Below are 12,543 nucleotides of genomic sequence, written 5' to 3' on the forward strand. Positions count from 1 at the left end.
AGGACCCAGGAATCTTCATTTTAACAAGTATCCCCATGATTCCACTGCTCATGAAGGTGTCACACATTCCTGGCTTCCATGTTTCCATGGGGACCAGTGAAGTGAATTATCACCAACCCAGGCAGCCTGTATCCCTCTGTGTCCCATTCTGAGAACCCCAGTTATAACTCGGTTCTCTCCCTGGCCACTTCCTCCTCGTCTTCACTGCTAAAAGCCCAAGTAATGAATGTAGAATGGCTTATCAGAATTACCAATAAATTTGGGTGGATCTGACCCCTTTCCTCACTGCACCCATGGGAAAACCGAGATCAGGGAGATGAAGAGGAGTCCATAAGGAGACAGGGTCCCACCCTCCCTTTGTCTACAATAAGGAAAAAGTCTTGCAGAGGGAAACCCCTTAGCCCCAAGTTTCCTGAGAGTATCAGTGTTCTAGAAGATGCCTGTGTTATCAGAGTGAGCATGGCCTTGGGAACCAGATAGACCTGAGGTCAAATCCTAGCTCCTCACCTTGAATAAAATAAATGGAGGTTTCTGAACCTCAGGTCCCAATCTTGAAAATGGGTTTCAAGCTGATGTTAGGATGAGAGCTAACACTTATATGAAGTATTTGGCACGTGGAATGTGCTGAATAAATGGATATAATTATTATTAAGAGAATCTCAGTCACTCAGGAAGTCCTGTCACTTTGTCTGGAATAGTACACAGGCTGTGGCAGAAGCAATGGAGAAAGGAATCTTGACTTTCCCAATGCCTTACCTACTTTCTTTAGGTTCTTCCTCTGTGACCTGCATGCTGGAACTCCAAATTCACCTAAGAGCCCTTCCATTGGACACACGTTTCCTGAGCAGCAACTGGAGATGGGATCCTGAGGAGCCCTGGGGTTTCAGTTCCTGCCCCAAGGAATATCTGCCCTGACAGACAGGTAGGCGTGTATATGGACAGCCACGTACAGAGGGCAAAGTAAGAGTCTGGGTGAGGAAGTGGAGTTTGGGGGGCCCAGGGGCCAAGGCAGGCGCGGGCAGAGAAAACACACCAGATGAATGCAAGCCTGGCCGTTTACAAATGGCTAAGTGGAGGGTCAGGGAGTTGGGCAAACACTCCCAGTGGCCCTAAAACCTGGCTCCTCTGACTCTCCATCTATGTTAGAATTTATCTTTTAGGAAAAGCTGGATTGATAATAGGGTCAACCAAGAGCCCAGCAAATATGTAAAAGCTTAGTAGGAACTTGCAGCCATAAAGCAAATCAAAGATGTTAAGCAAACTGAGATTCATAGTCTTTTGTTTGCCTGTCTGAGCTAACATCACACAAAGAAGGACACCCCCCCCCAGCAAAGTACAGGTGGGTTTGTGTTAGTAAGTGGTATTTACAAAGTATTTTGATCTCAAAATCACATCTCCATGGATGTTCAGATGTAGGAGCAAGAACTCACCTTGGACAGCACTTTTGCTCTTTTCATGGCCAAGCCTTGGAATTGGTGCATTGGTCCCGAGAGTCAGGAGGAGTCAGGAGGCCGTGTGACTTGCTTTGTGATCTGGGCGATTCCCTCTCCCTCTCTGGGGCCCAGTATCCCAGTCTGTGAAATGCAAGCATTAGGCTAATTGCCTTGCAGGGCTCCCTCAGACCTAGGGTTCTCAGATCCTGTCGTCTTATTTTGGATACCTGTAACAGCTCTGGGAGGTAGACATCATCATGCCATTTGACAGATGGAGGGTCAAAGCTTAGAGAAGGGAAGAGTCAGAGGACACCAAAGAGTCCAAGGCTGAGCCAGCCCAGAACCCAGAGCCCTGCAGCTTTCCCAAGTATACCTCCTAGAAAGCCATATGTGCACATCTGCATGTACATGCATGCATGTGGAGCAGGGTGCATGTTTTCACATGTGCCCCAGAGCCACCCTGCCGTGGTTCCTGGATGCTGCGTGTATAGACTCGTAGGCTGGGCCAGGCCTATTCCAGGCAGTTCCGCCCTGTGGGAGGCAGGAGAAGAGGGGAAAGGGGGGGAGGAGGGTGGGAGCTACACCTACATTTTTGTGCTGCCCTCTGATTTCAGCGGCTGCAACACAGGCTCCTGGCTGCTGTGTACTTAGCTAAGTCTGAGTGACTCCATACACGGGCAGTGGGCCGGAACCCTCCCCTCCAAGCATCGAAACTGACTAGCTCCTCTCGCGGCGGGGATCCAGGCCTGCAGGGGCACTCCCGGCCCTCCTTGCATATGCACCCCGAAACACACACACACACACACACACACACACACACAGAGGCAAGCGTATGGGCACACACTCACAAACACATGTGCACACGTACACACTTAGCAAGTGTTTCCCCCAGGTTCCTCATCAGTAAAATGGGAGACAAACTCTTTGCCTGACCAGAGGAGCCTTTGAGTTCACAGACATTGAAGCTGGTTGTACAAACTGTAAAGAGCTAGAAAGACCCTGCTGGGATAATGCTCACCCAATCCGCGCGAATGGCAAAGAACAGGGTTTTTCTTCCCTTTTAAAAATTAATAAGCTGGGATCCCTAAGTGGCTCAGTGGTTTAGTGCCTGCCTTGCGCCCGAGGCATGATCCTGGAGTCCTGGGGTCGAGTCCCACGTCGAGTCCCACGTCGGGGTCCTTGCATGGGGCCTGCTTCTCCCTCTGCCTGTGTCTCTGGCTCTCTCACTCTCTCTCTGTGTCTCTCATGAATAAATAAATAAAATCTTTAAAAAATAAATAAATAAAAATAAAAATTAATAAGCCATGTGGGCTGCCTTTTAAATGTGATTAGATAAGTTTACTCTAGTTTTAGTTTAATACAAAATTAGTAATTTCAGCCTCAGAATCATGTTGTCTTATGTGCTCTTCATCCTCTTCATTAAATCGGGAATGGATTGCAAAGAACACCCTGATGGATAATTCAAAAGAAAGATGATATTGATTTTGCACTTCTAACTTCCAGGACTCTGCAATAATAATTTTGTTGTTTTAGCCAAAAAAAGTGGGGAGGAGGAGATGCTATAGTGAGGTAGTTAATAGAATGGACTCTGGAACCAGACTGCCGGGGCTCAAATCCCGGTTCTGCTGCTTGCTGGTGTGTCATGCCTTGGTCGTGTGATTTCACAGTTTTATGCCTCAGGCTCCCCATCTGCCAGGTGAGGTGACTATAGGACCTACTCCATTGGGTGATTATGAGTGTCTGCATGTACAGAACTGCTCAATTAAGAGGGGTTGTTATTATTTTTTTTCTTAGAAGCGGAGTAGGTGGTGATGATCATATTCAAGGTTGCCTGGTGATTCACTGACAGTGCCAAGGTCAGCCCTGAGCTCTCCCATGCCCCCACCAGTCTACACTGGCTTTGGGGGAACCCTCTGTCATTGCAGGGTAGGGCAATTACTCTACCCCACCTCCCTGCCCACAGCCTTATCTCCAGATCCCTTGGAATGTTTTAATGAGGGAAACTCAAGATCTGGCTGGGTAAAAGCAGAAAGGTAAGGTTCTCTGCAGCACTCTCTACCAGTGCTAGCTCCAATATCAGTGTCATCTGTGACTGGATACAGGGGTCTGGTGACAGAGGGCTTGAAACCCTGAGAGCTATAGGGACCCAGAAATCTGTCAGAAAGGGAATAAGTTAAACCAAGAATTGGGCTCCAAATTCTGCTCTGCCTGAAAAGCTGGGTGACCTAGGGAAATCATTTCACCTCTCAGAGCTTTTGGAGATAACACTGGTTGAAGTTTTTAAGGCTAGGATTTGACAAGACCAGAAATATCTCACATTCCAAAGGATGTAAAAAAATTTTTTTTGCTCAGTCAGTGAAGGTATGAGAAGAGGTCAAGTGTAGAGACTGACTCTAACCTGCTAAGCAGCTAAGAGCCATCATAAGCCCACATGGTTGAAAAATTCCTATGGGGCAACTTTTATTGCAATGCAAATGCAACCCAGAAGCCAAGACACAAAAGGCCAAGTCATGGAAGTTGTGTCTGTCTTGAAGGCAGTCACCCAGAGGGTGGGAATCAGAGGGGTTTCAGGGGACACACTGTGAATAAGCACTCTGGCCAAAGAAGCAAGCACATGGCTTCCCGTGTTAGCCAGCACTGGTTTCAAATCCTTACTTGGCCACTTGTTGACAGCTGAGTGATCTTAGGTAAGTCCCTCAACCTCCTGCCTCACAGCTTCCTCAGCTATAAAATGGTCATAATAATCATGGCCCATGTGGCCATCCATGTACAGGATTATGTTGGGTGATGCAGTGAAATGTTCCTAGCGCACAGTAAGCTCAATGAATGGAAGGTATTGTTCTCATTTGGATTCTCTTTGTTTTGGGGTGATAGAAATAAAACTCAAGTAAAGAAGTTTTATTTCTTAATAAAGCTTAAGAAGGCGTTTTATTGGTTTAAGTAACCAAGAAGGGCAGGGGTGGAGCTGGCCTTAGGGAGGGAGGTCTGGGACCAGGAGCTTAAACCCAAAGACACTCTCTTCTCAGCTTTTCATCTCTAACTGTTGGCTTCATTCCTTCCTTCCACAGGCAGGCTTCCCTGTGGATGAGGACATGGCTCCCAACAACTCCAGGCTCACATCTCCATCACCCATCGGGAAAGGATTCATTCTCATCAGCTAAAAAAAAAATCCCAAGAAAGGACCCTAAATTGCCTGGCTTGGGTCACATGATCACCTCAATCACAGTAGCCAGGAGGATGGAGTCCTCTGATTGGCTTATCAGTCATGTATCTAGGGCGCCAGGAAAGTGCTCTTAGAAGAAAGAGGATGGGGATGCTCTGCCAGTTTCTTTCCCGGGAGTCTTGTGGGTGTAGAAGGGGAACAGTTCTCTGTGCTAGATTCTGGGAATGGCATGAAGCCACTTCTTACAGGTGTTACATCCTCTTAGTGTGCCTTTGGTGCCAGGTTTATCCTAAAACATACTCTTTGTAGAAACAGCTCGACTTAATACAGCTTAATGCTGCCCAAATCCACCATCTTCAGCCGCTGTTTGCAGAGCTTACACAGCGCTCATAGCAAGCAAAGCCCCGGCTCGGTGACAGTCTCACTGGAGGGCTCATCGTGGATCTTTTCCTGCCCCTGCCTACTGTCTCCAGGCACAACTGAACCCTGGCCTCCTACATGCCTCCTGGATACAAGGCTGCAGATCTCATGGAGATTGGGGGTGCTGTGGTTAAAGCAAAATATAACAGGATTGGAAGGGACCTCAGGGTCCACCTGGCCCATTTCATAGGTGAGGAGACAAGCCAATGGAAGGCAAGGGGCCTACCTACCCAAGGACACAGAGTTCCTTTGGGAACAGTGTCTTCTTTACCAACTACCATCAACCTGTGGGTGTGGTAGGTCCTCAATAAATATTAAGTGAATAAATGAATGAACTGAGATTTTCACCCAGACCTCTTGTTTCCCAGGCCCATATAACTCTGCTCCCTCTTGAACCTGAATATCGTAATTTCAGAATCTAAAGTCCTTTCCTATCCTAATGGGGATAGGTGTTGATGGCCAGGATGGGCAGGAGGGCTGTACAGGTGCCGAGAGGACCAAAATGCTGACAATCCTAGCTGAAGTGAATGAGAAGTGGTATGTGGTATTGGGGCACGCAGGCAGGGAGAATGGATTGGAGATGGATGAGTATATACTCATCATCTTTTTGTAATTTAGGATTTGGTCCTGTGTGTGATAGGCAAGGCAGGGATTCCATTCCCATCTGCCGAATGAGAAACCTGAAGCTCCGAGAGGGCAATGACTTACCCGGCCTTCCTACCCCACCACAGCCCCCTGCAGTTTGCAGAGGAGCTTCGACCCCTCCTCAAGTGTAGGCGTCTCAGCTTTTGGCTCACAACCCTCTGTGGCAGACACTTGGGGCCCTCAGCACCTGCCACTCTGCCTGGAGCTCTCCCTGTTGGTCCTTCCCAGGGCAGGTGAGACATGCTGGGAATTGACAGCCCCTTCCCTGGAAACAATCCTTAACCAGTGACTGATACCCTGACATCCAAGTTGGAGATATATACTCCAGCTGCCTTGCCTTGGTGTTAAGGTGGCTTAACACCGAGGCTGAAAACATGTACCACACTGGTTCCCCAGCATGGTCCAGATCCAGTTGCCCAACAGGGGTCACTTGCATGATAACATGCCATTCATTGTGTTCTCTCCTTGCCCTGCTTTACTTCCATGCTCTCTGGCAGCATTTCCTGGGATCCTCTCCCAAATAAACTACTTCTACTTGAATCTTTGCCTTAGAATTTGCCAAACTAAGCCAATCACCTTCTTTTAAAAAGAAAGTGGACCGGGCAGCCCGGGTGGCTCAGCAGTTTAGCGCTGCCTTCGGCCCAGGGTGTGACCCTGGAGACCCTGGATCGAGTCCCTGCATGGAGCCTGCTTCTCCCTCTGCCTGTATCTCTGTCTATCTGTCTCTCTCTCTCATGAATAAATAAATAAAATCTTAAAAAAAAAAAAAGAGCGAGAGAGAGGACCTTCTGGCTAAATAATGACAAATGCAGCCCATAAAAAGTAAATCCAAGTCAGGTCTAGAATGCCACATTGCCTCCTTCCTACCCGCCTGCCCCTCTCCTGGCTCCCACCCTCACCAGTCCTACAAGTTTCTCCACCACCCACTAAGGAGGTCATTGCCTGTGAGGGTGTCACAAGTCATGCTACTGAGAACCAGCACCATGCAAGGCTGACTCCATCCCTGAGCTCTGGGTGACAGTTTCCCATGGCCCTGATAAGAGGCCAGGAGGGAGTTGGCACTTGCCCTGCTTTCTCATGCAGGCACTGGTCTGTCCCTGTGCCACCGATGAGCCCAGCCTCGTGTCACTTTGTTCCCGGACTGACCCCACAGGATGATCTGTGTCTGGGTCTGAGGGCCAGAATCATGGGATTACAGAATGCTGAGCAGGAGAGACCCAGAGGGACCAAGTGCCTTGTCCAATCCTCCCATTGTAAGGAGGAGGAGATGAGACCTGGGGAGAAGACGAGGTCTTGTCCAAGGTCACAGTGCATCAAGAATTGGGGTCTTGTTGGTCTTGTCTAGGGTGGCACAATGAGGAACAAAACCAGGCTTTTTTTCTTTTATTCCTAGGGATGTTTTTTGCTTATTATAAAAAATTATGAAAACGGGAGAGGGGAATATTGGCCGAAGATCAAATGCACAGATTTTCAAGATCAGTGCAGATGGGAATGGAATCCCTGCCCTGCCTATCACACAGGACCACACAGGACCACACAGACCTTGACCTGAAATCCTATTTTGCTGTCAGCTGAGTGACTTTAAGCAACTTACTCAGTACCACGTGCCTCCGTTTCCATGATTGCAAAGTTGAGGTTCTATGAGCCATCCAACAGGGCTGACAGAGATCAGCGAGGAGGAAGGCACCTGGTAATAAGAAACTCGATAAACATCGGTTGCCTCTGAATCTAAAATGAGATGCTGCCCATTAGGCCTCCATGTGGGATAAACTCCAGGGAGGTTAAACAGAAATATCCTCACCATGTTCATAATCACTTCTGAAGAGTTGACAGCAGGGACTAGTGCAGGATTTGTAGGCTGGTTGCTGCAGAGTACTATTCTATGTGAGAAAAGATGCCTTGTGAACAAAGAACTGCACCACCAAGTAAGTTTGGAAAGAGTTCCAAGCTTACATACTGCAGGACTTCTCAGAGACTCTGCTTCTTGACATGCTTTCGCATGTACAGCATTTCCTGGTATATCTGACCATGCAATTCTCCTCGTCAGGAGCACTAAATACCGCCCCGCCCCCCGCCCCCAGAAGTTGGGGGTGCTCCAGGACAGTTTGGAAAACATTACTAGACTACCGGAAAGGTCATTTGACTGAAATCAGGAGCCTTTGGTTCTTATTTTACATCTGCCATTTACTCATTATGTGACTTCAGACATACCCCTTATCCATATGGGCCTCAGTTACCCTATCTGTAAAATGGGGAGGGGGAATGGAATTCTTAGGGGTGCTTCAGTTCTGATGTGCTGGGATCTCAAAGCTCTTCCCCTCAACCATTAGCTCCCTGCTTTTAACCCTAGTATACCCAATTCTGGCCAAGGACAGTGCTGGGAGAAGGGCAGGGGGTCCCAAGAGGGTGCCAGCAAGCAGGATCATTGCTGGTCCCCTGTCTTGCCCCAGAAAGGTAGGCAAAATTCTTGGGGCAGGGCCCTGCCAGTCTCCTGCCTGGAGACGTGAGAGCTGCTACCCTCCACTCCCTCCTCCCCTGCCCCCCTGCCGGGACAGTCAGCCGCTGGGGGATTAAGAGTAGGCCCAGCGCCCATTCAAGCCATTCAGCAAGACAGGAAGCCAAGCGGGCTCCTGCCCGCCCGCCTCTGCTGGGCAGGTCTGCAGGATTATGCACATTGTGTTGCGGACGTGCACAAAGGGAGGCCCAGCCCACAGGGAAAGGCTGTGTCCAGGCCGGAATCCACCACCCGGTAGCTAAGGCAGGCTGCTGGGCTGCAGAGCTCATCTGCCCGTCTGCCAAGCCAGAGGCTGCACCTGTGGTGCCTGGAATTGCCCTTTACCTGCACAGTGGGTAGCTTGGGGCTTCCAGGGGCATGATGGGTGCCATCCCTTACAGTGTCCGCCAAGACAAGGTCCTCGCATCCACACACAGGGCTTTAGCCTGAGTGCAGGAGTCTTTTCTTGGGACAAAGCAAACATCTGTACAAAAGGCAGGTAGGTTGCCGACGGCAGGCAGGCGGGTGAGGACAAGTTCATCTCCCTGAGCCAGAGGCTCCTGAAGGCCTCTGAGGAACTCGCGTGTTCGTTTTCTCTATTTTCTTACGGCCACCATCTAATTGTTTGTTTGTTTTTAAGATTTTACTTATTTATTCATGAGAGACACAGGATAGGCAGAGACACAGGCAGAGAGAGAAGCAGGCTCCATGCAGGGAACCCGTCATGGGACTTGATCCTGGGTCTCCAGGATCACACCCTGGGCTGAAGGTGGCGCTAAACTGCTGAGCCACCTGGGCTGCCCCACCATCTAATTGTTAACCTGAACAGGCTACATTCAGCTTTGAAGGCAATTGAAGATAGAGATGTTCAGCTCCCAAGGGCTGAAGCCAGATCAGACCGGTCTGTCCCACCTGGCCACTTGAAGAGATAGGCACTCTCTGGGATCCTGTGGAAAAGATGTGTACTCTCAGTGATGCAGAGTGTCCTAAACTTCACTCATGCCTAATTTCAGCCACACCTGTGTAGACCTGTACCATTACTGGCAATGCTTTCCTTTTTATCAACTTACTTTTTAAATTGAAACAACTTCTTTTGCTAAGGCAATAATATCTGTGAAATTAGGGGTCTTATGTGCTAGTTCTTTTTTTAAGATATTTATTCATTTATTCATGAGAGACACAGAGAGAGAGGCAGAGGGAGAAGCAGGCTCCCCGCAGGGAACCTGATGCAGAACTCGATCCCAGCACCCTGAGATCATGACCCGAGCCAAAGTCAGACGCTCAACCACTGAGCCACCCAGGTGTCCCTGTGCTAGTTTTTAATGCAATAAAAGTCATTCCTCAATCATAGAAAAAACGGTTTGGCCCTAGACTACCTACAGTCAGCTTGGGCATTGTCCATGGTAAGTGGTAAGTGAGGTAGAATGGATTGGATTAGTTAGTCATCAAGCTCTCTTCAGCTCTTGGGAGCTGGGTTTGTGAAACCAAGAATCCCCAGTGCCACTGATTCCAAAATTCTCCATAGCCTCCTAAGCCAGACTCAACAGTCATCCCAGACTCCTCCTCCTTCCTCACTCCTCTGATTCAGTCACTAGGTAGCCCTGTCTCCTGAACACCTCGCCTGTCTGCCCTGTCCTCAACCATCTCTGGTGGCCATTCCCTCAGTTCAGGCTTTTATCTGCTTTCCCCAAATCCCTGCAGTAGCCACTTCACTGGTCTGCCTGTTACTTCCTGACCACCTCCAAAACACTCTCCACCCTGTACCTGGGTACTTTTTGCCATGCATATTGAAAGCATCTAGAATATAGTAAATACTAATTAGTAAAAAAAAAAATTTTTTTTACATTATCTTAAAAAAAACTTTTAGGATGCAAATCTATTTATGTCCTTTATTGCTTAAATGGTTTCCCCACAGACTTCAGGACTCCAGGACATTCTTTAACCTGATATAGAAGGCTCTTTCTGGCCTAGCCACCACCTCCCCTACTTCTTTAGCTATATTCTTCATTATTTCCCACCTCTATCCTTGTTCTCCCATGAGACCAGGGCATGAGGTGTCCACATGTGCCACTACGTTTCATACCTCTCTGTGCCTTTGTGGATTCTGTCTCTTTTCTCAGGAATGTCTCCCTTCCAGACCACCACCTCTTCTTCAGTTGGCTAGCCAATTTAGGAGCTTACTAAATGGCATCATCCTCTCTGTATCTGTCAGCTTGTGCTGCATAACAAACCACTCCAAAACATAGTAGCTTAAAATAAAACAAAACAAAAATATCACTGATTATTTCCTACAAATCTGTATATTGGGTGGATGGTTCTTCTGGTCTAGGCTGGCCTCACTCACATGTGCAGAGCCTCAGCTGGGATATCTGGGACAGTTGGGATGGCTAGAATCTCTCTTAACATGATCTTATCCTCCAGGAGGCTAACCCGGACTTGTTTACATGGTGGACTCAGGTTCCCAGCGACGAGAGAAAAGGCGAGCCCCATTGTGCAAGTGCTTATGAAGTCTCTGCTTGCACCACATTTGCAAACATCCACTGGCCAAAGCAAGTCACACAATGAAGCCCGGCTTCAATAGTAGACAAGGAACGTAACCCCCAGATGGACACAGAAAGCAAAGGGCTGGGATCTTAGAGAGGCAACAGAGGACACAGACTTCTCTAGGAATCAATTAACAGAGGCTTGCCCTGGAACTTTGAGTAATGTCTTACAACATGCCCAGAGATGTTCTTCAAATGTTAATAAACTGCCTGGGACAAGAAAGTATTACCCTCCTGCAGGTGGCATAGAACAGGAGTTCAGAGGAAGATAAGTGGACATGGGACAAGACAGGCCCAGAACAGACCTGAATGGAGGCCCTTCCTTAGTTGAGTTGTTCTTGATCTTTGGAGATTGGGACACGCTGTCAAATACTAAGGTTTCTAGAGGCATGCCTGAAGGGATTATACCATACTGCCAGGTTTGCAGGGCTTGCTTGCTTGCCCCTCAACACTATGACACGATTTACTAGAACTGATGGCTGCTCAGGCTTATTCCCTTACATACTCACAAAGCAGAGGTCTGTGTGTCATTCTCTGTCAGAATGACCCCTTGCTACTTGTGCTTATTCACTCACAGTGAGGGCAGTGCATAATCCCTCCAGTCCAGTCTTCCAACCACATCAGGGCTTACTGCAGCTGAAACTGAGTTTTCATTTTTTCAGTACTCCAGTATACCCTGCTTAAGAAGTGTTGCTTTAGTCACATAGCTAAGCCTCCAACAAGAAACTAGATGTTTGTCACAGCCATCAATTTATAGTATCTTGTATATACACTTAGGCATAAATATATTTAAAATATGTAATTCTTGTTTAATAATACACCTATTCTTTTTTAGTGGTTCATTTTATCTTAAAATTTTTTAAAGAATTTATTTATTTGGCACAGGGAGAGAGAGCACAAACGGGGGAAAGGGAGAAGCAGACTCCCTGCTGAGCAGGGAGCCAGAGGCAGGATCATGATCTGAGCCAAAGGCAAATGCTTAACCGACTGAGCCACCTAGCTGCCCCTATCTTAAAAATTTTTTAATTGAGGTATTTTTTGTGAAGTATTACAAATGTCCTAGATCTTGATCTTGGTATAAACGGGTATGTTCCTTTGAAGTCTGACTTCTTTTGCTCAACCTAACGTCTTTGAGATGTATTCATGTTGTTGCATATATTAGCAGTTTGTTCTTTTTTATTGCTGGGAAGCATTCCATTGTGTGAATATATTGTAATTTATTTATGTATAGTAGGTTGTTTCTAGTTTAGGGGTATTAAGAATAATGCTGCCATGAATATATAGTGAACTACATTTCTCTGTGGTATATATTCAAGAGCAGAATGGCTGGATCATAGGGTAGGTGTATATTTAGCTCTAGTGTGCAATTCTGAAGAATGACTAAAGTTTTTCCTTCATAAAATCCCCCCAGATACTGTTATATACAGACTCTCAGACTGGTTGGATTCTGAACGTTAGCCTATATTCTAGTGCTCTAGATGGGCCCCACCAGATCAGCAGCCCCCTTTACAGAATAAATAAAGATTTTTTCGACCTTGTCTTTGCAATACAATACATTGGCACTGTCTCATACTTCATTCCAAATGTTGCTTTACATTTCACCAGACTAAATGCCCCATAAGGGCAGGTACTCCTCCATCCTTGTAATTCCCCTTGTTTGGCAACCAATAGATAATTGATGTTTAAAGATAAATAATCATTAGTTAACTGTTACTGTGTGAGAAATTATGTTAAAGCTCAGTGGCTTAAAACAACATTTGTTATCTCACAGCTTCTGTGGGTCAGAGATCTAAGAGCAGCTTAGCTGAGTGGTCTGGCTCAGAGTCTGTCATGAGATTACAATCA

At 47.3% G+C, this 12,543-nt stretch overlaps 2 long non-coding RNA genes across 8 annotated transcripts in view; one reads left to right on the forward strand and one right to left on the reverse strand.

Moving 5' to 3' along the window:
* LOC144322504 (uncharacterized) overlaps positions 1-12,543 on the reverse strand; it is a 58,520-nt gene that overhangs the window by 18,514 nt on the left and 27,463 nt on the right. The window contains exons 7-9 of one of the 7 annotated variants that reach the window (XR_013388144.1): positions 7,463-7,541; positions 7,256-7,348; positions 2,754-2,882 (exon numbers count right to left, since the gene is read on the reverse strand). The exons of 5 other annotated variants lie outside the window; for them this stretch is intronic. This is a non-coding gene — a long non-coding RNA (uncharacterized LOC144322504). Of the gene's footprint in view, positions 1-2,753; positions 2,883-7,255; positions 7,349-7,462; positions 7,542-12,543 lie in introns of those variants that run through there. One more of the 7 variants, XR_013388145.1, reaches the window with a different exon arrangement.
* LOC144322505 (uncharacterized) lies at positions 91-5,323 on the forward strand. The gene is made up of 3 exons (XR_013388148.1): positions 91-219; positions 770-922; positions 4,502-5,323. It is a non-coding gene; the product is annotated as an uncharacterized LOC144322505 (long non-coding RNA).

Source organism: Canis aureus, chromosome 10, assembly GCF_053574225.1.
Source record: "Canis aureus isolate CA01 chromosome 10, VMU_Caureus_v.1.0, whole genome shotgun sequence".
Classification (NCBI taxonomy): Eukaryota; Metazoa; Chordata; class Mammalia; order Carnivora; family Canidae; genus Canis; species Canis aureus.